The sequence below is a fragment of the Nerophis ophidion genome, linkage group LG15 (genome assembly GCF_033978795.1).
Source record: "Nerophis ophidion isolate RoL-2023_Sa linkage group LG15, RoL_Noph_v1.0, whole genome shotgun sequence".
Taxonomy (NCBI): Eukaryota; Metazoa; Chordata; class Actinopteri; order Syngnathiformes; family Syngnathidae; genus Nerophis; species Nerophis ophidion.
This window is the reverse complement of record NC_084625.1, coordinates 13,941,324-13,965,439: the sequence shown is the minus strand read 5'-3', so window position 1 is coordinate 13,965,439 and position 24,116 is coordinate 13,941,324. Positions and strand designations below refer to the sequence as shown.

Below are 24,116 nucleotides of genomic sequence, written 5' to 3'. Positions count from 1 at the left end.
GTATCTTGGTGCCTTTACAGCTCGGGGCGGCATAGCTCGGTAGGTAGAGTGGCCGTGCCAGCAACTTGAGGGTTGCAGGTTTGATTCCCGCTTCCGCCATCCTAGTAACTGCCGTTGTGTCTTTGGGCAAGACACTTTACCCACCTGCTCCCAGTGCCACCCACACTAGTTTAAATGTAACTTAAATAGTGGGTTTCACTATGTAAAGCGCTTTGAGTCACTAGAGAAAAGCGCTATATAAATATAATTCAATTCACTCGGAGGCGCCCCCTATGGGTTTTTCTCAGAATAAAAACTAAAAAAAGGTATTTTTCAATACCGGGGTGGAGCGGGATATACGTTATTTCAGAAAAAAATACAGACGCTATATCATCCCCACAAGCCTGTTTCTCAGCTTTCCCTACTCCCTCCATCCATTATTTACCGCGCTCGTCAGGGGATTTTATGTGTGTTGTGATTTTGTATGTATGTTATGATGTCATGTTTACTGTAACTCTATAAAAAGGGAAAACCTGCGAAACAGGCGTGTAGGGATGTGAAGTGAATTATATTTATATAGCGCTTTTCTCAAGTGACTCAAAGCGCTTTACATTGTGAAACCCAATATCTAAGTTACATTTAAACCAGTGTGGGTGGCACTGGGAGCAGGTGGGTAAAGTGTCTTGCCCAAGGACACAACGGCAGTGACTAGAATGGCGAAAGCGGGAATCGAACCTGCAACCCTCAAGTTGCTGGCACAGCCGCTCTACCAACCGAGCTATGCCGCCCCATGATATAGCCTCTGTGCTTTTTCAACCCAACGTGTGTGTGTGTATAAATATATATATATATATATATATATATATATGTATATATATATGTAGGTGTGGGAAAAATCACAAGACTACTTCATCTCTACAGAACTGTTTCATGAGGGGTTCCCTCAATCATCAGGATATTTATATATATATATATATATATATATATATATATATATATATATATATATATATATATATATATATATATATATATATATATATATATATATATATATATATATATATATATATATGTGTGTATACACACATGTTAGGTCAGGAAAGAAACACAAGAGGCTATAATATCCCTACACGCCTGACGTAGGAATGATATAGCCTCTTTTGTTTTTTCGTGACCTAACGTGTATTCCGCTCTACCCCAGTATTGAGCACTGTATAATGGATAAACTACAGAAAAAAAGAAAGAAGAAAAAAAAAATATATATATATATAACACAACGGGGGGTGCTTACAAACATCAGTCGTTTACCAAGCAAAGGTAACACGCAAGGACATTAGCACATCTGACAAGTACGTAGGGGTAACCAAAGGAGCGTTTAAAGCCAGATGGAATAATCAAAAGGCCTCCTTTAGAAACCAGACTTTGCGGAATTCTACAGAACTCAGCAAGCACATTTGGAACCTCAAAGACAATAATGTTGAATATTCAATAACATGGCAAATTATTGCATCCAGTACACCTTACAACAGTCGTGATAAAAGATGCAACCTATGCTTAAAAGAGAAACTGTTTATTATATATCATCCAGACCTGTCATCCCCCAACAAGCGCATTGAAATCACATATATATATATATATATATATATATATATATATATATATATATATATATATATATACATATACCGTATTTCCTTGAATTACTCCCGGGTCAAACTCGCTTCCCAAAATAATTAGCGCATGCTTAGTATTACCGGCTGGTCAAACTCGTGACGTCACGAGTTGACACTTCCCCTGTCATCCTTTTCAAAATGGAGGAGGCTGATTTCAATACCGGTAATGTGAAATCCCATAAAGGGAAGAAGATTAACAGCTATTCAGTAGGATTTAAGGTCCAAGCTTACATCACACTCACATTTTTACTGCATACCTTTGGTAAGTGGCGGAGTGAAAAGAGGTTTTAAAATAATTAGTGCATGCTTACTTTTACCGCATGCCTTTGGTAAGCGCAGGAGTGAGAAGAGGGTTTTAGATTAAATAGCGCCCCCGGCGGTATTTTAAGGAAATACGGCATATGTGTGTGTGTGTGTGTGTGTATATATATATTATTCGTAGTTTTTTTATGGGAAATTCTGCTTCACTATACAAACGTTTTAATACACAAACTATGTAACAAATAACTTTAAAAAATAAGGTTTCACATTATGTAGTCCATACAGAGTGACACACAGGAAATAATGACCCAGCATCTGCGTGCAGGCCATACAAACCTCACTAATTGTCACCTCCAGGCAGGTGAGTCTAATCACCAAGTCAGGACAGGTGGGAAGAATCAGCACTGCAACAGGAAGCAGGACACAGGGAGAGGAAGCAGCACTGGGATGGAAGCAAACACTAAACCCAAAAAAAAGCCAAGTCGTCACGCGGGACTCAAGATCTCTGTGGATTTTAGGAGACTGAAGATGGTGGCGGAGGTCAAAGGTCAGCTTGTTTTTTTTGTTTTTTTTAATTAACATTCACTCATTTGAATCTGCAAAAATACTTGGAATGATTATTCCACATGGAAGTATTCCTATGACTTTCATTCTGAGCATCTGCTAATGAAAAACACAAATGAAACAAATGTGCCCACGTTCTTGTCAGTGGGCATTCGTGGTCTCTGGTAATTTGATGAGTTTTTTTATTTTTTTTATTTTCTTCTTAAAGCGTAACTCGCTTGATTAATTCCATACCCTGAATGATAAGCAGGCTATTACGGCTGATAGCTTACAGCTAAGCACAGCGCCGCTATCTTGCCGAGCTCGCCGTCATTTCCTTTTGTACCTAATTTGTATTTCTGTCCTCGGGGCACGATCGTCGCCGCCCCGCACGCCCAGGCCTCTGTGATCAGTCTCGCCGTGGCGAGGGACAGCCCGTCTAGGCGGCCGGGACCGAAATAGTGACAAGTTAATCAACCTTTTTTTGGTGTTGTACTGCTGATGATGTTTTTTTCAAGTCGAGGGCCTTTGCAGACTGGGGGGGGGGGGATGTACGGGAAATAATCAGGGGTGTGCAGAAAGTGAGCTGGAGTTAGTCCTTCATGGACTTAAGTGTGCTTATGTCTGCTCAGGCAGTTAACAATGTCACCATTTTTTAGAGATTGTATTCGTCATGCGCCCAAAAATCTGCTTTTGTGGTTGAATGTGGAGCTAATAAATCAAATTTGGGCAAATTAAGACCCGGGGACCGCATGGGGCCCTTTTTAAAGGCCTACTGAAACCCACTGATACTGACCACACAGTCTGATAGTTTATATATCAATAAATAAATATTAACATTGCAACACATGCCAATACGGTCGGTTTAGTTCAGGGGTATCGAACTCAAATACAGAGTGGGCCAAAATTTAAAACTGAACACGGGCCAAGGTTGAACAAATTAACCTTTTTAATAGGGACCCAAACAAGTTTTGCATTGAATATTGAACAAGCAAGGCTTATATAACTTTATAGTGACATGTAAAATCAAGTTTTAACCTTCGTCTTGTGTTAGGGTCGGCACCGACCCGTTTTAGTTTTTAAATGCATAAAAGAACCACATAAATTTATTTTTATGCATCAAGGCTTTTTGACTTTGTCAGGTACCTCTATTTCAACAAAATAAAACTTGTTTTTTTTTGTTTCACTAAATTATAAAATGCTCTGGTTGAAATTATGACCTTGGTGTTGTTAGGGTCGGTTTCGACCCAGTTATGAAAATAAGACTATAAAGCACTAAGTAGAGCCAAAACTGAACACACTGACGGCCAGCTCCTCTCCCAATCATGTGAGCTTTAGTGGATTCTCATTTTACCTTGTTATCCTGTACAAAAACAAACAAAATGTATGTGGTTCTTTTATGCATTTAAAAACTAAAATGTCCAGACATTTGAGGTCAATTCAGTATAGAGTTGTTACTATGTTAAAATTATTAAAATGAAAAAATGGTAACACAACAACCTTTTTTTTATTCATACGATTCTCTTGAGGTTCGTTTTACTATTTTTTCAATTGAAATCGAGGGGTATACTCACCAAAAAAAGGCCCAATGGCCCAAACCAAAAATATTAAAACCAATATTTTCATGGATAAGGAAACCTAACGAGGTAACCAAGAGATGAGAAACAAATTGGATGATAGATAATTGTTTTTAGTGTATTTTACAGCTGATTTAAGACATGGGTCAAAACCGACCCGTTAACATAAGAGATGGTAACAGAAAGCTAACACAAGAGGAAGGCTAAATAATAATATTGATAATAAAAAAATATCAATGGCATGTCAAATAAAATTTAAATAAATATTGAATGCCTCTTTTCTATTTGCAGCCCTCTGAGGTAAATATGAAAATAAACTTTTTCCACAGGCTAATAATAAATTTGCAAATAAAATAATAACAAATAATCAAACATTCAAGCCTTGAAATAGCAAGAGAAAGTGCATGAGTAAGACATTAATTATTGCTTGGGGGGGGGGGCTATATTGTAGCATCCCTGAAGAGTTAGTGCTGCAAGGGGTTCTGGGTATTTGTTCTGTTGTGTTTATATTGTGTTCTTATTTGGTGTGGGTTCACAGTGTGGTGCATATTTGTAAGATTGATAAAGTCGTTTATACGGCCACCCTCAGTGTGACCTGTATGGCTGTTGAACAAGTATGCTTTGCATTCACTTGTGTGTGTGTAAAAGCCGCATATATTATGTGACTGGGTTGGCACGCTATTTCTCCACAACCCGTGACGTCACACGCACATCGTCTGCTACGTTTTTTTATTAGCGACCAAAAGTTGCGAACTTTATCATCGATGTTCTCTACTAAATCCTTTCAGCAAAAATATGGCAATATCGCGAAATGATCAAGTATGAAACATAGAATGGACCTGCTATCCCCGTTTAAATAAGAAAATCTTATTTCAGTAGGCTTTAAGCTGAACAATCTGGCCCGCCGGACATTCCCAAGTAATTTATTTTAGATCTTTAAGATGTAAACTGTAGCTGCCAAATGACTGTAAGTCTTGAACTATACAAAGTAAAGATGTCCGATAATTGCATTTTTTGCCGATATTGTCCAACTCTTTAATAATGGGCGGAATAGCTCGGTTGGTAGAGTGGCCGTGCCAGCAACTTGAGGGTTCCAGGTTCGATCCCCGCTTCCGCCATCCTAGTCACTGCTATTGTGTCAATGGGCAAGACACGTTACCCAGTGCCACCCACACTGGTTTAAATCTAAGTTAGATATTGGGTTTCACTATGTAAAGAGCGTTGAGTCACTAGAGAAAAGCGCTATATAAATATAATTCATTTTAACTTTAATTATTGGCCAGTCTGTAATGTTTCGCCCTAACCTTAGCCAATTGTGACTCATCATCCGGGGATGGCAAGGCGCAGTTGGGAGAGTGGCTGTGCCAGCAAACTGAGGGTTCCTGGTTCAATCCCCAACTTCAACTGTCCTAGTCACATTATTTCTTTTCTATTCAATCCAACAAAACAATACACGGAAATACCATAACAATGCCATTCAATCCCAGAACCAAACCCGACCCAGCAACACCCAGAATAGCAACAATGAACGGAGCTATTGAGAGGAGACACAAACACAACAGAGAACAATCCAAAAGTAGTGAAACAAAATTGAATATTATCAACAACAGCATCGATACCAGTAACAATTTCAACATAGCAGTGATTAAAAATCCCCTATTGACATTAGATATTTATAAAAAATAAAAATGAACAATAGTGTCACAGTGGCTTACACTTGCATCGCATCTCATAAGCTTGACACCACGCTGTGTCCAATATTTCCACACAGATAAAAATAGGTCATATTTTTGGTTCATTTAATAGTTAAAACAAATTTAAATAATGGCTCCGATATTCCAATATATGATTCGTTATCAAAACTAAATGCAGTTTTTTCTACTGATATTATCTCCATAGCTTCTGTATACCAGTCAGAATGTGTTGGACTATCAACATCAATCCATTTCTTTTAATATTACCCTTTTTGTTATTATGAGTATTTAAAAGAAAAGCATTTTTACTCTTTGAGGGTTCCAGGTTCGATCCCCGCTTCCGACCGTCCTAATCACTGCCATTGTGTCCTTGGGCAAGACACTTTACCCACCTGCTCCCAGTGCCACCCACACTGGTTTAAATGTAACTTAGATATTGGGTTTCACTTTGTAAAAGCGCTTTGAGTCACTAGAGAAAAGCGCTATATAAATATTATTCCCTTCACTTAATTACCAAATCCGATATCAAACCGATATCGATATATACAGTCATGGAATTAACACATTATTATGTCTAATTTTGTTGTGATGCATTAAACAATATAACAAGGTTATCCAAAAAATGCCAACATGGCACTGCTATATTTATTATTGAAGTCACAAAGTGCATTATTTTTGGTAGGGGTAGTGGGGGGTGTATATTGTAGCGTCCTGGAAGAGTTAGTGCTGCAAGGGTTCCTGGGTATTTTTTCAGTTGTGTTTATGTTGTGTCACGGTGCGAATGTTCTCCCAAAATGTGTTTGGTGTGGGTTCACAGTGTGGCGCATATTTGTAATAGTGTTAAAGTTGTTCATAAGGCCACCTTCAGTGTGACCTGTATGGCTGTTGACCAAGTATGCCATGCATTCACTTGTGTGTGTGTGAGAAAAGCCGTAGATATTATGTGATTGAGCCGGCACGCAAAGGTTGTGCCTTTTAAGGTTTATCGGCGCTCTGTACTTCTCCCTATGTCCATGTACCACTCCTTACAGCTGCGTTTTAAAAAGTCATTAATTTTACTTTTTGAAACCGATACCGATAAATGTCTGATGTCACATTTTAAAGCATTTATGGGCAGTCCGATATTATCGCACATCTCTAATACAAAGCATTTCAATGGTTGGAATCTGAGCTGAGAGCAGACAATGTACAGTGAGTGATTGTTTTGTCATATTTCTTGTTCAGGACTGAGCAATACTGCTACATGATGCTTAGTGTTTTACTAAAGCTGGATCTGTTCAGTACGCAGCTTCTAAAACTTGTAGCACATCCTCTTTATGTTCAGGCTCAAAAATATAAGGTTCTGGATGCCGAACAACAAAAAAAGACAGAGCCGCTGCCGAACACTGAAGAAATAGCCAGCACAAAAGAAGTAGAAATGTCTGCCAAACAACTAGGAAAGAAAAGCCGCCACCAACAAAAAATACGTTTATGCCACAATTAAGGAAAAAAATAGCCATTGCTAAAACGAAAAAGAAATGATTGCCACCAAAAATGTGAATAGTCTCTAAACCAGGAAAAATAAATATTCAAAACTAAGAAATAGTCGCTAACAAAGAAGCAGCAGGTTTCGTGACCATAACTGGAGAGTCGAAGGTTGTGGACATAAATCAAAACATTGGTCACTTGGACCCGGAGATGGCGAGAAAGACACGAAAAGACGCTGTTTTGTAGAATATTTTTTTCTTTTAAACCTGCGTGAAGATTTTGATGAACTATTCTTCTAATGAGAAGGATATAAACATCCCATCAACCGGGATCCTTGAAAGAGCAGACGTTGTCCAGTAAGTGATTGTTCTATGTTGGTAGTTTGTATTTCTTGTTTAGCACTTGGCAATATTTTTACATGATGCTTAGTGTTTCACTAAAAGCTGGATCTGTTTAGCACACAGCTTCTAAAACCTGTAGCTCATCCTCCTTATATTCAGGCTCAAAAATATAAGGTTCTGGATGCCGAACTACAAAAACGATAGGGCCGTCGCCGAACAATGAAGAAATAGCCAGCACGAAAAAAGTACAACTGTCTGCCGAACAACTAGGAAGAAATAACCGCTGACAAAATAGCCACCACCAACGAAGAATACATTTATGCAGCAAGAAAGGGGGGAAAAAAAAGCCTATTGAAGTTGGCCTTTAGTGGGTTCTTCAGACCATCACACACTGCTAGGAGAGCCTGTAGTTCTGGGTGTAACACTGTTTTATTTTCCTCAAATGGTGCAAAGTCTTTAGCTTTACAGCAGTGTGTCTTTTCTGCGTCCGTATCTCTCCCACTACTCGTCTCATCACAGCTGCTGCTAATAATGGCGATAGGTGATTAGATAAGAAGGCCCACCTGGACCATCTACACACCTGTCGCTGTCTTTGAGGTCGCTCCACGTTCCGCGGCAGGCCCGCAGGCCACGCCCCCCTCCACATAGCCGTCGCGACAACGAAAAAGAAATGGCGCCACCAAAAAAATAAATAAAAAATAGTCGCCGAACCAAGGGAAAAAAACAACAAAGAAATAGCAGCTAAATAACGAATAAATAGTCGCCGGCAAAGAAGCAGCAGGTCTCGTGACCAAAACCTGGAGAGGATGTAGCCATAAATCAAGACGTCGGTCAACTTTGTTTTGCAGATTTTTTTTTTTTCTTTAAAACCTTCGTGAAGATTATGATTAACTATTCCTCTAAACAGGAATATATCAACATTCCATCAGTCGGCAACCTTGGGAGAGCAGACATTGTACAGTAAGTGGTCTTTTTGTCATGTCCGTAATTTGTATTTCTTGTTCGGCACTGAGCAATACTTCTACTGGATGCTTAGTGTTTTAGTGAAGCTGGATCTGTTTGGCACACAGTTTCTAAAACGTGTAGCTCATCCTCCCTATATTCAGGCTCCAAAATAGAAGGTTCTGGATGTCGAACAACAAAGATGACATGGCTGCCATCGTTCAAATTCAAACAATGCCCAACCCTACTTAAGTTGACTCATAGAAGGGACCGGTCTGAAAGTACCTGTGACAGACTTAAGCCATCGTGCGGGTTCAATGGACCACCCAGGAAGGACATTCTGGATCAGCAGGATTGACTCTCGTTTATTTTGCAATAAAGGATGTCTTTTGCACCGTCGCTGCTCGCTCTCCGTGTCTCGCTCCTCGTTTCTCGCTCTCTGGTCCGCGCTTTAGTCGGCCGCGTATTGCTTCCTGTTGCTTCTGCTCTCCAGCCACTGCTGCGGGTTTCCACCTCCTTCTGCCCCGATCTCTCCTTCGTCTCCCCTTTTATGCAGCGTGAGGATACATGTTAAAGGGGAACATTATCACCAGACCTATGTAAGCGTCAATATTTACCTTGATGGTGCAGAAAAAAGAACATTTATTTTTCTAACCAATTTCCGTACTCTAAATGGGTGAATTTTGGCGAATTAAACGCTCTGGAGGGGATGACGTCAGAATGTGACGTCGCCGAGGTATTACTGCCGCCGTTTTCATTTTCAACATATTGTAAACATTGGGTCTCAGCTCTTATTTTCCTTTTTTTTGACTATTTTTTGGAACCTTGGAGACATCATGCTTCGTCGGTGTGTTGTCGGAGGGTGTAACAACACTAACAGGGAGGGATTCAAGTGCACCACTGGCCCAAAGATACGAAAGTGTCTGCCGCCAGACCCCCATTGGATGTACCAAAGTGTCTCCACACAGAGATGTATGGATAACCTGCAGATGCATTTGCAACGATAAATTCAACGAAATCACAAAGGTGAGTTTTGTTGATGTTGATTTATGTGCTAATCAGACATATTTGGTCGCGGCGTGACTGCCAGTTAATCGATGCTAACATGCTATGCTAATCGACGCTAACATGCTATTTACCGGCGGTGCTAAAGCAGACATGGCACAGAGATGTATGGATAACCTGCAGATGCATTTGTAACGATAAAGTCACAGTAATCACAAAGTTAAGTGTTGTTGATGTTGACTGCCAGCTAATCGATGCTAAAATGCTACGCTAATCGATGCTAACATGCTATATACCGGCGGTGCTAAAGCAGACATGGCACAGAGATGTATGGATAACATGCAGATGCATTTGCAACTATATTACGTTTCCTTCCACCCACATTTAATGCGAAAAAAACACTTACCAATCGACGGATTTAAGTTGCTCCAGTGTCACAAGATGCGAAAGTCCTGATCGTTTGGTCCGCACATTTTACCGGCGATGCTAAAGCAGCTATTCGGCCTTGCTATGGCCATGAATAGCGTCAATAGCTATTCGTTCAATAGCTTCAGTTTCTTCTTCAATACTTTCATACTACAACTATCTGTTTCAATACATGCGTAATCTGTTGAATCGCTTAAGCCGCTGAAATCCGAGTCTGAATCCGAGCTAATGTCGCTATATCTCGCTGTGGTGTTCGCCGTAGTTTGTTTACATTGGCAGCACCGTATGACGTCACAGTAAAATGGATAGTCGCATCGCAAATAGCGAAAATCAAGCACTTTAAAGCTTTTTTTAGGGATTTTCGGAGACCGGTAAAATTTTGAAAACAACTTCAAAAAATGCAACAAGCCACTGGGAACTGATTTTTATTGTTTTTAACCCTTTTGAAATTGTGATATTGTTCCCCTTTTATTTGAGAACCGGTGCGCGATCCACGCACCTGCATTTGACTGCGGCGTCGCTCCCGGCACGCCCCGCCTCTCCGCTCGGCCGCATTCTCCGCCTCCTCGCCGCCATCTTGGGCATCCAGCGTGCCCTGCCTCGCTGCATGGTCGCCGGCTCCGCCTCTCCACAGTACCATGGGAGTTTTTCCGCATAGAAATAGCAAATAGATAGCCCCCCGCGACCCCAAAAGGGATGAAATATAGCCACATGGCATCTTTGCTGGCTGCATGTTGACACAATGTCCTTTTTAGTGACAAGAAAAAAAATGCAGAGATAATTAGCTGACCTTCAGGCTAGTGTGTGTATATTTGGGGACGTGTAGCGAAGCCTATGAGGTCGCCAGTCTCATCTTCACTGTGCGCATCTTTTAGTACTAAACAAGCATTGAGGCGATCACATGAAATAAATCCAGCAGCAACCTTGCTTTTGGACTTAAAAACAACACACACACACACACACACACACACACACACACACACACACACACACACACACACTCCCCCTGATGTCAATAAATGAAGACAGCCTGGAAGCTCTTTTCATAATTTATATCAAGTTTATGAGACACTCTCCTGGTCTGTGGTAAACGACCAAAGGGTATTTTTTTTTCTCTCTCTCTCTCTCTCTCTCTCTCTCTCTCTCTTTTTGTTTAGTTTTTTGAAAGAAAATAAGTCGCCCGGTGACTGAACTATCATCTCCAAAACCAGACCTCCTCTCAGGCCACGTCTCAAAAAAAAAAAACTAAACTTTTTTTTATTTTTTTATTGTTGGATGACCTCATGGTTTATGAAAGCTTCCAGGTCTATATTTTTATCTCATGAACAATAGATTCCAATCAACCTAACATATCACTATATAATCGGGCTCTTTTAGATACGATACAGTGCCGATACTGGAGCCTTGAGTATTGGCCAATACCAATATTGACGATACCAGCACAAATCATATATCAATCAACCAATCAATGTTTATTTATATAGCCCCAAATCACAAATGTCTCAAAGGACTGCACAAATCATTACGACTACAACATCCTCGGAAGAACCCACAAAAGGGCAAGGAAAACTCACACCCAGTGGGCAGGGAGAATTCACATCCAGTTGGACGCCAGTGACAATGCTGACTATGAGAAACCTTGGAGAGGACCTCAGATGTGGGCAACCCCCCCTCCCCCTCTAGGGGACCGAAAGCAATGGATGTCGAGTGGGTCTAACATGATACTGTGAAAGTTCAATCCATAGTGGCTCCAACACAGCCGCGAGAGTTCAGTTCGAAGCGGAACCAAGACAGCAGCGAGAGTCCCGTCCATGGGAAACCATCCCAAGTGGAGGCGGATCAGCAGCGTAGAGATGTCCCCAATCGATACAGGCGAGCGGTCCATCCTGGGTCTCGACGAGTGGTCCATCCTGGGTCTCGACTCTGGACAGCCAGTACTTCATCCATGGTCATCGGACCGGACCCCCTCCACAAGGGAGGGGGGGGACATAGGAGAAAAAAAAGAAGCGGCAGATCAACTGGTCTAAAAAGGAGGTCTATTTAAAGGCTAGAGTATACAGATGAGTTTTAAGGTGAGACTTAAATGCTTCTACTGAGGTAGCATCTCGAACTGTTACCGGGAGGGCATTCCAGAGTACTGGAGCCCGAACGGAAAACGCTCTATAGCCCGCAGACTTTTTTTGGGCTCTAGGAATCACTAATAAGCCGGAATCTTTTGAACGCAGATTTCTTGCCGGGACATATGGTACAATACAATCGGCAAGATAGGCTGGAGCTAGACCGTGTAGCTCGATACGATTATGTTGTGTTTGAAAGTTAAAGTATGATAGTCACACACACACTAGGTGTGGTGAAATTACTCTTCTGCATTTGACCCATCACCCTTGATCACCCCCTGGGTGGTGAGGGGAGCAGTCAGCAGCAGCGGTGGCACGCGCCCGCGAATCGTTTTTGGTGATTTAACCCCCAATTCCAACCTTTGATGCTGAGTGTCAAGCAGGGAGGTACTGGGTCCCATTTGTATAGTCTTTGGTTTGACTTGGCCGGGGTTTGAACTCATGACCTACCGATCTCAGGGCGGACACTCTAACCACAAGGCTGCTGCTCACTGCTCCCCTCACATCCCAAGGGGTAGAACAAGGGGTTGGGTCGAATGCAGAGGATAATTGCATCACATCTAGTGTGTGTGTGACAATCATTGATACTTTAACTTAACTTGAATTTTTAAAATCGACATAATGCCAAGTGGCCTTGTGGTTGGAGTGTCCGCCCTGAGATCGGTAGGTCGTGAGTTCAAACCCCGGCCGAGTCATACCAAAGACTATAAAAATGGGAATTATTACCTCCCTGCTTGACAAACTTGGCATCAAGGGTTGGAATTGGGGGTTAAATCACTAAAATCATCGCCGGGCGCGGCCGCCGCTGCTGCTCACTGCTCCCCTCACCTCCCAGGGGGTGAACAAGGGGATGGGTCAAATGCAGAGGATAATTTCATCACACCTAGTGTGTGTGTGTGTGTGTGTGTGTGAGACTATCAGTGGTGCTTTAACGTTTAACTTTAACCAATTCACGATAAATATGATGACGCGTGCGTTTGACGTCTCCGGTTGTAGCGGACATGTTCTTCCAGCCCGATCCAAGCTATAAGTAGTCTGCTTTAATCGCATAATCAAACAATATTCCTGACATCTGTGTTGCTGAATCTTTTGCAATTTGTTCAATTAATAATGGAGAAGTCAAAGTAGAAAGATGGAGGTGGGAAGCTTTTAGCCTCTAGCCACACAAACACACGGTGATTCCTTGTTTAAAATTCCTGAAGGTGAAGCTTTATTATGGATCAGAGCAGTCAAGCGAACATGGATCCCAACCACATGTGAAGTGAAGTGAATTATATTTATATAGCGCTTTTCTCTAGTGACTCAAAGCGCTTTACATAGTGAAACCCAATATCTAAGTTACATTTGAACCAGTGTGGGTGGCACTGGGAGCAGGTGGGTAAAGTGTCTTGCCCAAGGACACAACGACAGTGACTAGGATGGCGGAAGCGGGAATCGAACCTGCAACCCTCAAGTTGCTGGCACGGCTGCTCTACCAACCGTGGTATACCGCCCCACCGGCAGGTTTCGGTGAGAAAATTGTGGTGATAAGTCGGCTCTTACCGTAGTAGTTATGAGCGGACTATTAACTTCTCCCAACGGAGACACTGGCGATCACCACACCCGTGGCCACATGTTGGATTAATTGTAAATAAGTTATCTCATTTCTATTCACATATGACTGTTTTGCGCATTGTGTAGACAAGTATAAATGAAACTTGGCTTAGATTGAACTTAAGTTGACCTACCCACTTAAAGGAGGAATTTGCAGATGGGCCAACACAATGCAGGAAGTTGCTAATCCTTTTATTGCTATGTATTTGCCTGTGTTTAGTTCTCTGCACAGGGGTTTGGTATCCCACACAGGTGTGTGTGTGTGCTTGTACTGAAAGGGCTTCTCTAAATTAATTAAAAAGGCGAGGAGACTGGAGAAAGTTTCAGAGTAAATTGGGAGCCTGTAACTGACAACTGGCTCCAGTTTCTCTCCTCGTACGAGAAAAGCAATCACTGGTTTGTCTTCTATTCTCTGTTTTTGTGTCTTTATAACGTCTCATGGTATTTGACCCTGACACCACACACCCTTCCGACTTTCAGGTATTATGTAATCTCACTAAAACACTGGTAACACAATAAGCAGATAAGGGATTTTCCAGAATTATCCTAGTAAATGTGTCTAATAACATCTGAATTGCTCCGTGCCCTCGCCTTTTTTGTTTTTAGTCCTTCAATCTCAATATCCTCATCCACGAATCTTTCATCCTTGCTCAAATTAATGGGGAAATCGTCGCTTTCTCGGTCCGAATCGCTCTAGCTGCTGGTGGCCATGATTGTAAACTATGTGAGGATGTGAGGAGCCCCACAACCCGTGACGTCACTCGCACATCGTCTGCTACTTCCGGTCAAGGCAAGGCTGTTTTATCAGCGACCAAAAGTTACGAACTTTATCGTCGATGTTCTCTACTAAATCCTTTCGGCAAAAATATGGCAATATGGCGAAATGATGAAGTATGACACATAGAATGGACCTGCTATCCCCGTTTAAATAAGAAAATCTCATTTCAGGAGGCCTTTAAATAAACAAAAACATACTTTTGCACGGTTGAGGACCATTTTATTCGACCGAGCAATGTTGAAGTAGCCCCAAAAAGCATAAACAAGTTAAGCCATGTACAGGATGATAGCATTAATCTCAACGCTTCCTGCCCACATTCACACAATTGCTTCTTTTGCAGCCCAGCTCGTATATATAAAGATAATTATATGCTTTACGCTGAATTAGTCATCCATGTTTGGATTATTCGCTCTCACGGCGCTAATCGTCACTCCAGGCGCGCGTTTCGACATTTCCTCTGATGTACTTGCCGCATATTCCTCCGGCCATGGCAGAACAAGCGACTCTTAGCCTTTCTTCATCCCACACAATGATGGCAGGAAAGCGTGCGCGGCGGTCACGTGTTCCGACGTCCCACCGGCACGTCTTTTTTGTCCAGCTCAGCGCAACCGCCTGTCGCCGTTTGTCTTGTTGCGTAAGTGCAGAGGTGGACGCCCGGCGCCCGGGCCCTGGCGTGCGCACGGACCTTTTGTTTGGAACGCCCCGAGAGGATGTTCTTCCCGTGACAGGCACCGTGTTCAGGTGGAAGCCCCGCCGAGCGCCCCGCTGGCAGGTTAAGTGCTTTGCACATCACCACGGGGACCGCGGGGGCCCGGGCAGGCACAGTTCATGTTTTCTCTCGCCTTCGCTTCGTAGCCTTTTACAGTTCCGTGCTGCTTTTATTTTTTTGTTGACAGTTTGACACAGATCGGGTTGACAATAATTGAACGCCACTCATCCAATAATTTTCATCACTTCTTAGAGGCATCATACGGTGTCCGTTTCCACTGAAGGGCCACATGAGCGATAAACAGAAAGGCGTTTAATTCGCCAACATTCACCCATTTAGAGTTCGGAAATCGGTAAAAAAAATATATGGTCTTTTTTCTGCACCATCAAGGTATATATTGACGCTTACATAGGTCTGGTGATAATGTTCCCCTTTAAGAATATTTATTTAACAAATTAAGCAAAAATTTCTTTTTTTTTTTCTGCCAAGAAAAGTGCACTAGTTATTAGTGAAAATATACTTATTTTAAAGTATTTTTGGGTCCATTGAGGTAAGTTAATTTTACTTCTTTTGGAAAGTCTTGACAAGCCAAATTGTCTTTTTCGATTGGCAGATAATTTTGCATAGGTCAAATAAAATACCCCTAATGTTTGTATTTTTTCTTTTTTGTTTTTCAACACTGACTTTTTGCAGTGTGTCTGCAAGGCATACTTAATTTGTTGGCGTAAACAAATGTAACATTACCATAAGCAGATTGGCGGAGTCCTCTTTGAGTGTTCTTTAAGTGTTTGTTTCCCTGCCAGGGAATATGACACCTTGTTTTTTTTATTATTATTATTATTATTTCTTTGATACCCAACATAATTTGGTCAGTACTGACAATGTCTTGCCTATTGTGAGTGCTGGTGACATTTTTAGGAAAAAATGTCACTTCCAAAATGTGCAGTGTGTAGTCTTGTCCCTTTTTAAAGAGATACACAATAACAGGATAATTGGGGTTTACAAATTACATACTCCTGAAATCGTATTACATACAGAAATCATTATTTATTTTTTTACCCTTTTTTATTTTAGCTTTGAACATCACTGGGTCCATAATGTTTTTATCTTATCTTTTTCGAAAAGTTTCATAAAGATTTACTGTGGAAAATTGTAAACACAAGATCGTTTGTTGAAAAAAAATAACGTGATGATGGTGTAAATTCAGGGTCCATGATCGCGTTTTATAGGACGTTGCCTTATATCGAACATTGAGTGCATTAAAAAATGGCTGGTATTGTACTTCCACTCATAAGGTTGTAATTTATCCTCATTCCTGTGAGAATCCTGCGTGTGACTGAAGCGTTAAAGGGGAACATTATCACAATTTCAAAAGGGTTAAAAACAATACAAATCAGTGCCAAGTGGCTTGTTTTATTTTTCAAAGTTTTTTTCAAAATTTTACACCTCCCGGAATATCCCTAAAAAAATATTTAAAGTTCTTGATTTTCACTATTTGCGATGCGACTATCCATTTCCCTGTGACGTCATACAGTGCTGCCAATACAAACAACATGGCGGTTACCACAGCAAGATATAGCGACATTAGCTCGGATTCAGACTCGGATTTCAGCGGCTTAAGCGATTCAACAGATTACGCATGTATTGAAACAGATGGTCGGAGTATGGAGGCAGATAGCAAAAACGAAATTGAAGAAGAAACTGAAGCTATTGAGCGAATAGCTATTGACGCTATGCGACCAAAGCATGGGTGTACCTAATGAAGTGGCCCATAGCATGGCTGCCTTATTAGCATCGCCGGTAAAATGTGCGGACCAAACGATCAGGACTTTCGCATCTTGTGACACTGGAGCAACTTAAATATGTCGATTGGTAAGTGTTTGTTTCGCATTAAATGTGGGTATCTAGTTTCAAATGTACATAGAGCTAGCGTAAATAGCATGTTAGCATCGATTTGCGTAGCATGTTAGCATCGATTAGCTGGCATGCCCTGACCAAATATGTCTGATTAGCACGTAAGTCAACAACATCAACAAAACTCACCTTTGTGATTTTGTTGACTTAATCGTTGCAAATGCATCTTTAGGTTATCCATACATCTCTGTGCCATGTCTGTCTTAGCATCGCCGGTAAAATGTGCAGACACTCCGGCACGTTCAATGGGGGTCTTTCGGCAGATTTCTTGCCAGTGGTGCAACTTGAATCCCTCCCTGTTAGTGTTGTTACACCCTCCGACAACACACCGACGAGGCATGATGTCTCCAAGGTTCCAAAAAATAGTAGAAAAAACGGGAAATAACAGAGCTGAGACCCGGTGTTTGTAATGTGAAAATGAAAATGGCGGGTGTGTTACCTCGGTGACGTCACCTTCTGACGTCATCGCTAAAAGACCGATGAACAGAAAGGCGTTTAATTTGCCAAAATTCACCCATTTAGAGTTCGGAAATGGGTTAAAACAAAACATGGTCTTTTTTCTGCACCATCAATGTATATATTGACGCTTGCATAGGTTTGGTGATAATGTTCCCCTTTAAGGAAGTTTTTTCCACCATTTTTTGAGCCACGGCACATTTTTTGCGTTGCAAAAATCTGGAGGCAAACCGCCAGCAGAAATCATTAAAAAACAAAACTCAGTTGACAGAAAAAAGTTATTTTCGCAGTTGTTGGATATGAATTCAAACCAGAGGTCCCCAACCTTTTTGTAGCTGCGGACCGGTCAATGCTTGAAAATGTGTCCCATGTACTGTTTTTTTTTTTTTTTTTTTTTTTTTTTTTTTTCATAAAGAAATACAATCTTGTGTGCTTATGGACTGTATCCCTGCAGACTGTATTAATCAATATTGATATATAATCTATATATTGTGTTTTTTATGTTGTTTTAATAATTTTAAAAAACAAAACAATTTTTTTTTTTGTACATTCCCAGTTGGGGACCACTGATTCAAACCAGTGATTGAATTATAAAAAAAATATTTCTACACATACTGCGATGATACTGCCCGATAGTAGCTGAGATAGGCGCCAGCGCCCCCACGATCCCAAAAGGGAATAAGCGGTAGAAAATGGATGGATGGATGGATGATTTAAACCAGGGGTGCCCATTACGTCGATCGCGAGCTACCAGTCGACCGCGGGGGGTGTGTCAGGCGATCTCCAGCCAGGCTTTTAAAAAAAATAGACCTAAAAATTAGTGATCATCAATCTTCACCAAGACGTCACTTAAACGACATTCACGGTACCGGAGGGTCTTGTGAGATGACGCTGGCTGCTGCAAGATCATTATTATGAAAATATGACCGAGAGGAAGGCGAGAAACACTTTTTATTTCAACAGACTCTCGTGCCGTACCTTCCGTCAAAACTCTAAAGGCCGACTGCACATTTCCTATCTTCACAATAAAAGCCCTGCTTCATGCTGCCTGCGCTAACTAAATACAGAGTCTCGGAAAACTGGCGTGCACAAGCGATCCCTCAGAAAGCTGGCGTGCACATCACTTGTGCACGCCAGCTTTTCGAGACTCTTATTTTGTTAGCGCAGGCAGCATGAAGCAGGGCTTTTATTATGAAGATAGGAAATGTGCAGTCGGCCTTTAGAGTTTTGACGGAAGGGACGGCGCTAAAGTCTGTTGAAATAAAAAGTGTTTCTCGCTTTCCTCTCTGTCATTTTTTCATAATAATGAACTGGCAGCAGCCAGCGTCATCTCACAAGACCCTCGGGTGCCGTGAATGTCAATCAAGCAAGCTACGGAATTTGCCGCCAATGTTTTTCTTGTAAAGTGTATGGAAGCTGGATGAATTAGATGCCAAAAACCAACCACTTTCATGTGGTATTGTACAGAAAGGACAACTTTTTTTCTCCTCCATTTGAAAATGTGGGCGTTATCATCATTACTGTCTGATTCCAATCAATGCAAGTCATCAGAATCAGGTAATACACCAACTTATGTTCTTGTCTTTGTGAAAGAAAGACATCTATATGTGTTACACATGCTTGTATTATCATTAAACAAATTTAACTTGTTTACAAAAATGTCTCTTTCATAAATAAATAAATATAAATGATATATATAAATGAGGTAGATCCCCTCGAGTTGGTCAATTGAAAAGTAGCTCGCCTGCAGAAAAAGTGTGGACACCCCTGATTAAAACCATAACCAACCATGCATCACTATAGCTCTTGTCTCAAAGTAGGTGTACTGTCACGACCCGTCACATCGCACCGTGACTTATTTTTTTGTGTTTTTTGCTGTTTTCCTGTGTACTGTTTTAGTTCTTGTCTAGCGCTCCTATTTTGGTGGCTTTTTCTGTTTTTTTGGGTATTTTCCTTGAGCAGTTAAATTTCATTTACTAGGATGACAGGAGATGCAAAACAATAACAGTGCAATCCTTTTCATAACATGGTCACTACGGCCTAGTTTCTCTTGTTATATTCTTATTTTACTGTTATATTTTATTCTTATTGCAATAGTTTTCTATTTTGTTTCCATTTATACCCCCATTATTTGCTTTTTTACTTTTTAAATTCGATCTCAATTATGTACACTGCTGCTAGAATTTAAATTTTTTCTGAGAGAACTCTCCTGAAGGAATCTATCTATCTATCTATCTATCTATCTATCTATCTATCTATCTGTGAGTGATATTTCAGTTGTTTTGATCTTTCTTTGTGGGGACGTTGTTAATTGTCATGTCATGTTGGGATGTACATTGTGGACGCCGTCTTTGGTCTACAGTAAGTTTTTGCTGTCGTCCAGCATTCTGCTTTTGTTTACTTTGTAGCCAGTTCAGTTTTAGTTCCGTTCTGCATAGCCTTCCCTAAGCTTCAATGCCTTCTCTTAGGGGCACTCACATTTTGTTTATTTTTGGTTTAAGCATTAGATACCTTTTTACCCGTACGCTGCCTCCTCCTGTTTTTGACATCTACAGAGCAATTAGCTACCGGCTGCCACCTACTGATATGGAAGAGTATTACACGGTTACTCCGCCAAGCTCCAGATGGCACCGACACTCTACAACAACAAGTCATTTGCAGTCTATAATTACTGGTTTGCAAAAAATATTTTTAACCCAAATAGGTGAAATTGGGGTGTGTGCCGTTATGGAGTCTGGACTATCCAGGACTAGCTGCAATGTGCTTAAACAACCACCAGGTTGCATCTGTGAGCAGATAATACTGCATCATCTCTTTCTGGCTCATCCGTACTTATAAGGTCAGAAGTGTGTTCTTCACTCACACTTTGAGTGAGGGATAAGGTATAAACCAACCCAGGGCCATTTGTTAGAATAATTATGTATATATTATCACACTAACTTTAGTATGCTTGAAGTCTGTTATTAGCTATTGTGCTCAAGTTAGACTTTTACTAATCTATGCAAGGACAAAACTTTTTGTCTGAGGGGTGGCCTCAGCCTCAGAAGTTATCTTTGTTATAGCCCGCTAACAGATAAGATGACAACACGCAGACGAAGCGGGGACAAGGCGAAATCACAAGACAACCCATTCCGTCACGTCAGTGCCCCTCCCGAAAATATCCCGGAGCAAACATTCTTCCGAATTTCTCCCGATTTCCACCCAGACAACAATATTGGGGGCGTGCCTTCAGCGTCCTCTACAGCCTGTCGTCACGTCCGCTTTTCCGCCATACAAACAACGTGCCGGTCCAGTCACATAATATATGATGCTTTAACACACACAAGTGAATTTAAGGCATACTTGATCAACAGCCATAAGGGTCACACTGAGGGTGGCCGTATAAACAACTTTAACACTTTTACAAATATGCGCCACACTGTGAAGCCACACCAAACGAGAATGACAAACACATTTCGGGAGAACATCTGCACCGTAGCACAACAGAAAATCAACAGAAGAAATACCCAGAACCCCTTGCAGCACTAACTCTTCCGGGACGCTACAATATATACCCCCGCTACCAGCAAACCCCGCTCCCCTGATTTTTATTTGCATTTTATTTGATATGCCATTGATATTTTTTACTCATTATTATAATTTGAAACTCGATTTTGTATGTGACTATAAAGCTACATAAGCATTGCTTGTTTAATATTCAGGGCTTCACGGTGGAAGAGGGGTTAGTGCGTCTGCCTCACAATACGAAGTTCCTGCAGTCCTGGGTTCAAATCCAGGCTCGGGATCTTCCTGTGTGGAGTTCGCATGTTCTCCCCGTGAATGCGTGGGTTCCCTCCGGGTACTCCGGCTTCCTCCCACTTCCAAAGACTTGCACCTGGGGATAGGTAGATTGGCAACACTAAATTGGCCCTAGTGTGTGAATGTGAGTGTGAATGTTGTCTGTCTATCTGTGTTGGCCCTGCGATAAGTTGGCGACTTGTCCAGGGTGTACCCCCGCCTTCCGCCCGATTGTAGCTGAGATAGGCGCCAGCGCCCCCCGCGACCCCAAAAGGGAATAAGCGGTAGAAAATGGATGGATGGATGTTTAATATTCAATGCAAAACTTGTTTGGGTCCCTATTAAAAGGTTAATTTGTTCAACCTTGGCCCGCGGCTTTGTTCAGTTTTAAATTTTGGCCCACTCTGTATTTGAGTTTAACACCCCTGTTTTAGAGGCAGCCTCAGTGATGTTGACTATGGAACTCTGGGGAAAACAAAAATAAAAGAGGGACGCAGGAGCTGAACCTTAGAGCGTAGGGCGAGACTGTGACTAAGTGTGCAGCGCCATGCGTTCTCCTCATGAGCTAAATTGAACTCTGTCTCTGCATGATTCCTTGCTTCTTGTCCGATTAATAGATGTCATCAGTGTTTGAACCTGACACCATTGTACTTTTTCTTAGACTGGTATTGACAAGTGATCAGTCCTGGGTGTGTGTAGAAATAGGCGTAAAATTTCCATAAATTAGTTCCTAATGGAAAAATGAAGTTCACCAATACACTTTCATCCTGTGCGGATGCTGCTCGTGATGAACCCTCCCCCGTTTCACAGCACAGCATATTGAGGGATCTGCGGGGGAATTTTCATTTACCTGGAACTCCGAACTTTTCTTGGTCCTGAATTCATGTTGGCCATGATTGCATCCCCACTGACCTCATTATAAAGAGTGAGAGTCCTGGCCAGAGACTGAGGCGGGCGGCGAAAAGAAATGGGTCGTCTCTGCAAGGTTCTCCGTCAGGCACTGACCGGAGCAGTCATGTGACTAATGCTGTAAATGCGGCGGCCGGGCGAACAATCCGAAAGACCCCGAGCGGGCCGCCTTTTATGGCGCCGCGTTCTCCACGCCGCCCGTCTGGCTGATTCATCGAGAGAAGCAATTTAGCCTTTGTCTCACTCGCTTTTTCATCTTCACTCCACAAAGCCACAGAAGCGAAATGACGGTGTGACAAAGTGGCGGCTTTGAAATATAAAGAGAGATCAAGGCTGATGTATACTTGTCACTCAGCTGGCTCCTAACCACTGTCATCAAGTACACCTCACGCCGTGTTTGCTGACAAACTGGCGCCGAGCTGGCGTTGGCGTTGGGTGATTGGCACGTCCATCATGTTCCCATTAAAGGTCCCGGATTCACTTTATTTATTTAGATTTTTTTTTCAACTATTTGGTATCACAACAGTCTATTGCACAGGCGTCAAACTCTAAGTCCGGGAAACAAATCTGGCCCGCCACATCAATCAATCATTGTTTATTTATATAGCACTAAATCACAGGTGTCTCAAAGGGCTGCACAAGCCACAACCACATCCACGGTACAGAGCCCACAAAAGGGCTAGGAAAAACTCACCCCAGTGGGATGTCGATGTGAATGACTATGAGAAACCTTGGAGAGGACGGCATATGAGGGCAACCCCCCAGGGAAGACCAAAAGCAATGGACGTCGAGTGGGTCTAACATAATATTGTGAGAGTCCAGTCCATAGTGGATTTAACATAATAGTGAGAGTCCAGTCCATAGTGGATCTAAAATAATGGTGAGAGACCAGTCCATAGTTGATCTAACATAATAGTGAGAGTCCAGTCCATAGTGGATCTAACATAATAGTGTGAGAGTCCAATCCATCATGGATCTTTTATAATAGTGTGAGAGTCCAATCCATTGTGGATCTAACATAATAGTAAGAGTCCAGTCCATAGTGGATCTAACATAATAGTGAGAGTTCAGTCCATAGTGGATCTAACATAATAGTGGGAGTCCAGTCCATAGTGGATCCAACATAATAGTGAGAGACCAGTCCATAGTGGATCTAACATAATAGTGAGAGTCCAGTCCATAGTGGATCTAACATAATAGTAAGAGTCCAGTCCATAGTAAATCTAACATAATAGTGAGAGTCCAGTCCATAGTGGCTCCAACATAATAGTGAGAGACCAGTCCATAGTGGATCTAACATAGTAGTGAGAGTCCTGTCCATAGTGGATCAAACATAATTGTGAGAGACCAGTCCATAGTGAATCTAATATATTAATGAGAGTCCAGTCCATAGTGGATCTAACATAATGGTGAGAGTGCAGCCCATATTGGATCTAACATAATAGTAAGAGTCCAGTCCATTGTGGATCTAACATAATAGTGAGGGACCAGTTCATAGTGGATCTAAAATGATAGTGAGAGTCCAGTCCATAGTGGATCTAACATAATAGTGAGAGTCCAGTCCATAGTGGATCTAACATAATAGTAAGAGTCCTGTCCATAGTGGATCAAACATAATAGTGAGAGACCAGTCCATAGTGGATCTAACATAATGGTGAGAGTCCAGATCATAGTGGATCTAACATAATAGTGAGAGTCCAGTCCATAGTGGATCTCACATAATAGAGAGTCCAGTCCATAGTGGATCTCACATAATAGAGAGTCCAGTCCATAGTGGATCTAACATAATAGTGAGAGTCCAGTCCATAGTGGATCTAACATAATAGTGAGAGTCCAGTCCATAGTGGATCCAACATAATTGTGAGAATCCAGTCCATAGTGGATCCAACATAATAGTGAGAGACCAGTCCATAGTGGATCTAACATAATAGTGAGAGTCCAGTCCATAGTGG

The 24,116-nt window shown here is 41.7% G+C and overlaps 1 long non-coding RNA gene across 1 annotated transcript in view; it reads left to right on the top strand.

Annotated features, from left to right (window-relative positions):
* Positions 1–2,289: 2,289 nt before the first annotated feature.
* Positions 2,290–24,116, top strand: part of LOC133569298 (uncharacterized) — a 151,022-nt gene continuing 129,195 nt past the window's right edge. Inside the window, exon 1 of the long non-coding RNA XR_009809790.1 lies at positions 2,290–2,463. This is a non-coding gene — a long non-coding RNA (uncharacterized LOC133569298). The remainder of the gene's footprint in view (positions 2,464–24,116) is intronic.